Genomic DNA, 5,150 nt, shown 5'->3' with positions numbered 1-5,150 from the left:
ACCTGGAGAAAATGACTTGGGAAATAGTTATTGCTTTTTTTATTTAAAATAATTTAAAAGTATTCTCCCCATGTTACTTAATTTCCAATATAAGAAATCCTTGAAAGAAGTTGCATATATCAACATGTAATATTTGATCATTTAAAACTATGCAATGATGCAATCTAGAGTTACTTCTATGAATTTTTTGACTTCCACTTCCTTACAATTATTGCATAATCCCTTAGAATTTATATACTTTATCTAATAAAATTATGAAAACTTAATTTTATTTAAAATTCTGCAATAATATTAGGTTTGAAAATTATATCAAAAGTCTGCATAAGGAGAAATAAGAGAAAATTGTACACACAATTGTAGGCATTAATAGAATTAATCATCCTATTTTCTCTTCATTATAACTATAATCTATCAACTCACATGGAGTTTTTTTAAATAATATCTCCAAATTTGTAACATCAACCTGAAATTTTATCTTTTTTTGTAGTATTCAAGTTTGGTGCCCCACAGGTTGGTAATCTCTTACCAATTCCAGACTGACATTAATCACTACTAATTTTCTCCTTCTTTCTAACCTAAAACCTGTCATATGATCTCCTGAGGGTATGAAAAAAGTTTCTCTATCAGAATCTAAAATCATCCTTTCTTTGATATGATGAAGAAAGACTAACAATAGTCTTTAAGGTTATATCACTTTGATCTGACAACATTTTATGTGGAGCTCTGCTTCAATAAAACAACAATTATGATTGCAAGATTTGATTTTATACCCCACTTCATGTAAGTAGGATTATAAATAATTGTACACATCTATACACTCCTGAGGGAAAAGTATATTTTCTTGAACCCAATGAATATTCTATATAATAATGCACATTATTCTAAGTCCATGCCTGTATCTTTTTTTTTTTTTTTTTTTTTGCAGTTTTTGGCCGGGGGTGGGTTTGAACCCACCACCTTCAGCATTTGGGGCCAGCACACTACTCCTTTGCGACAAAGGCGCCATCCCATATGCCTCTATCTTTTTCAAATTCTTTTTATAAAATCACATTCAACATATTAGCTCTGTCCAAAAAAATATGTCAAATCACAGTAGTGAAGCACATCAAACTATTGAAGCTTGATAACTTTAGCCACTATTCTTGTTCTATGTGGAGACTTACTCAAAATCATTTCTGTCTTATAGCCCTGACAGCATATTTCCTAGAGTTCTACAAAATAACATTCAGGGTCACAAAGTAGAAAATTACACAGTAATTAAATTTAGGTCTGACAGACATATTGTTGTCAGAATCAGTGAAAAAAAAAAAAAACTGCAGGAATAAGAGAGGTGTAAGTGGAAGAATTACCAGAGACCTACTCATATTTAATTTATAGAACCCAAATAATTGAAATAAGATAAAACCTGTAATCTTTGGGTCAGAGTGTATCTAACCAACAAATAGAATCCTCATTCCAACACTGAGAAGGTTCCATCCACAAGGTGTTCACCTGTTGTTATAGATTGAACATTTATGTCTCTCACCCTCTGGCCTCCCCTCAATTTCAAATATTAAATTTCTAGAAACTCCTGTATGACATTAGCAGGCAGAGCATTGGGGAGTTAAGGAGGTAATTAGATTATGAAAGTGAAGCCCTAATGGATGAGATTAAATCCCTTTAAATAGAAACCGCAGAAAGCTTTCTTGTGTTTGTTTTTACAGTGTGAAGTCTGCAATCTTGCAACCTGGAGGAGGGCTCTCCTACCCGGACTTAACTGTGCCGGTACCCTGATCCTGAACTGTGAGAATTTGTGTGGTTTATAAACCTCCCGATCTATTATACTTTGTTACGGCACTCCAGGCCGCCTGAGAACATCTACTTCCTGACTCTCTAATTCAATATTCATATTTACTACCTCTAGGACAAAAAAAAAAATTAAATAGCACTTTTTCTTTGTAACACTTTCCCTTTGCATCATGAGAGAAAACTCATAAAGTATATTCTACTGGAGATAGTACTCACAGAGAAATTCTGCAAGTAGGAACAGATAGAGTAATAACACAATGCAAAGGTATTAATTTGTGTAACTTATTTATTCAGTATATGATGAAACAACTCAGAAACCAGTTAGTTAAACAATTGATAACATTGCTACCCATAGTCAGTTGGAAGAAATATTAGGCAACTAATCAAATTCTAACTTTGGGGAAAGAAGCCAGAGAAGGAAAGAAAATTTTGATAGTGTTGGTGAGCTTTGTCTGAAGTTTTTTGGATTTTTTTTTTTTTTTTAAGAATGAGGTCAGAAACCAATAGCTAGTTGAAGTCATTGATGACAGGAAGGATCAAGTTCACAAACCCAGGGAACACCTGAGTCCTATTTCACAAATGGCCACTGCCATGGAAAGTATCATGACTCCCCACAGGAATGTTGAGAACAGGCCTGTGGAGATCTTAGAGAAAAATTAACAAAAAGTCCTTCCAAAGTAGCATCATCGGGAACTGATTGCTTCCATTGTCTCCTCTTTAAATTGTTAGCTCAAGTCTAGGGTTATGGGAATAGCCAAATACAGGAGACCTGACCCTGGACAGATGGGAAGGTCGGCAGTTTATGCGTCAGGTGCGCTCAGCACGCAGGCGAGGAGGTCACGGTCTACGCAGCAGCACTGATGAGGTCTGCACGCAGGAGCAGTCACTCATGCCCACATGCTCCGGCCTGCCGGCTGCCTTCTCTGTACCCAGCTCTGCATACCCACAGGGCGTGCATTCTGCATTCCTGGGGACTCAGTGTCCTTACTCGGTGACGATCACAGTATATCCCTACCACACAGAGCCAAGGCTCCCACCGGCGTGGCCTTGAGCAGGATCCATCCAGCATCCATATCTCCAGCCATCCAGGGTGCCTCGCAGCCTGCCCTGAACACACAGCCCAGCTCTCTGTTGAGCGGGGGTTTTCCACCCCCCCTCCCCAGGAGGAGACACACAATCAACCTGTCAGTCCACACAGCCTGCCCCACCTGCATGCTGCCTATGTGTCGGATGCCGGCACTGGAGATGCTGTGTCGTCGGGCACACAACCATCACCCCAACAACTTCTCCCGCTCCCCTCCGACACACTGATGATGTCAAATGGTTGCTGGGGCTGGCAGCAAAGCTGAGAGTGAACCTCGGTCACCAGTTCTGTGTGGGGGCAGCCAAGGGGGTGCTGAGCCCCTTCGTGCTGCAAGAGATCATCATGGAGACAACGCAGCGGCTGAACCCTGTTCATGCCCACAACCACCTACGTGCCCCAGCCTTCCACCAACTGGTGCAGCCCTGCCAGCAGGCATGCATGCAGTACATTCATCATCGCTTGACTCACCTGACTCCTGCCCAACTACCACGACTTGGAGAATGCCATCCGCAGAGCCCGCAGCGCCCTCTGCCTGACAACCACGGTCATGACGCATCTCAAGGACATCCTGCAGAACTTCAAGCGCAGCAAACAGACCAAGGAGCTGTGGCAGTGAGTCTCACTCGAGATGACCACCTTCTCCCCTAAGTCTTTCCCTTCTAGGGCCCTATGCAGGGACACAGGCCTGTGGCTATGGGGGCCTCGGCACACAGGGGGAGTGAATCTTGGCTGAACAGGTCATCCCCACTCAGTTCCCTGGTAGCCCACACTGGCAGCTCTTGGGCTATAGCTTGGGGCCAAGATGTCTCTGACTCTAGAAGCCTAGGGCTGGGAGAGACAGCCTTGTCTGGGAGGGGGCATTGGGTAGCCTCTGGTATTTATTTGGCCTTTAGAAATATATAAACTCCTTTTTTTTACTCAAAAAACAAATAAACAAAACCGAGCAAGGCTTGTGAGAAGAGGCTTTGTAGCAGCAAAAGGGTGAGGTTGTCCCTGATTTTCACAGGAGGATGTGATAACCTTGCTTGAGTAATTGTGTGGGTCACCAGAGAAGTGAAGCTTACTAGAATGAAACAGGTGTGATAGCTGGAGGGTTGCATGGCCCTGATATTTGATTAAAAGAATTGAATGGACAAATAACTCCATTTCTATGTGGGCGAGAGACTTGAACAGAAACTTCTCTGAAGAAGACAGGCACATGGCCTACAAACACATGAAAAAATGCTCATCATCCATAATTATCAGAGCAATGCAAATCAAAACCACTTTGAGATATCATCTAACTCCAGTAAAATTAGCCCACATCACAAAATCCAAAAACTACAGATGTTGGTATGGATGCGGATGGAAGGGAACACGTCTACACTGCTGGTGGGAATGCAAGCTAATACAACGTTTTTGGAAAGAAGTTTGGAGAATACTCAAGAAACTAAAAGTGGATCTACCATTCGATCCTGTGATTCCTCTACCCAAATGATCAAAAGTCATTTCACAACAGACATTTGCACCAGAATGTTTATTGCAGCCCAATTCACAATTGCCAAGTCATGGAAGCCGCCCAAATGCCCATCAACTCATGAATGGATTAACAAATTGTGGTATATGTATGCCATGGAATACTATACAGCCATAAAAGATGCAGACTTCACATCTTTTATGTTTACCTAGATGGAACTGGAACACATTCTTCTTAGTAAAGTATCTCAAGAATGGGACAAAAAGTATCCCATGTACTCAATACTACTGTGAAATCAGTATACAATCACCTACACATTAATAGAAATGGTAAAACACAACTATAGTCCAAAAGAAAGAGGGAAAAGGAGGAAGACAGAAGGGGAGGAGGGAGGCTAGGAGGAGGGAGGGTATTTGGGGGGACCTCACCTAATGTGCATAATACAATGACACATTTCAAAAACCATTAAGAATAGAGTATAATTGTCTTACCAAAACAAATAAGTGAGGAGATGGTTATGCTAATCAGTTTGATGTAAGTATTCCACATTGTATATCAAATCAGCACATTGTACCCCATAAATGTATTAATGTACACAGTTATGATTTAATAAAGAAAAATAAAATAAAAACTAGAAAAAAAAAAAGAGTTGAGTGGCAAAGTGAAGTTGCAACTAGTTGGAGACCATATTTGTTTCTGTTATCATTACAGATCATGGTATTGAATCTTAATTTTATATGTTGCACCACACCAATAAAGGAACAGGATTACAGATGAACCAAGGACTGACATGTCCAGAGTTATGCTCTTCTATGCTTCCAC

At 40.6% G+C, this 5,150-nt stretch overlaps 1 pseudogene; it reads left to right on the top strand.

The window, feature by feature from the left end:
• Window positions 1–2,590: 2,590 nt before the first annotated feature.
• LOC128596427 (zinc finger SWIM domain-containing protein 8-like) lies at window positions 2,591–3,605 on the top strand (annotated as a pseudogene).
• Window positions 3,606–5,150: the final 1,545 nt, after the last annotated feature.

Source organism: Nycticebus coucang, chromosome 10, assembly GCF_027406575.1.
Source record: "Nycticebus coucang isolate mNycCou1 chromosome 10, mNycCou1.pri, whole genome shotgun sequence".
In the NCBI taxonomy this organism is placed as follows: domain Eukaryota; kingdom Metazoa; phylum Chordata; class Mammalia; order Primates; family Lorisidae; genus Nycticebus; species Nycticebus coucang.
The sequence above is the reverse complement of the archived record's forward strand: the minus strand, read 5'-3'. Positions and strand labels throughout refer to the sequence as shown.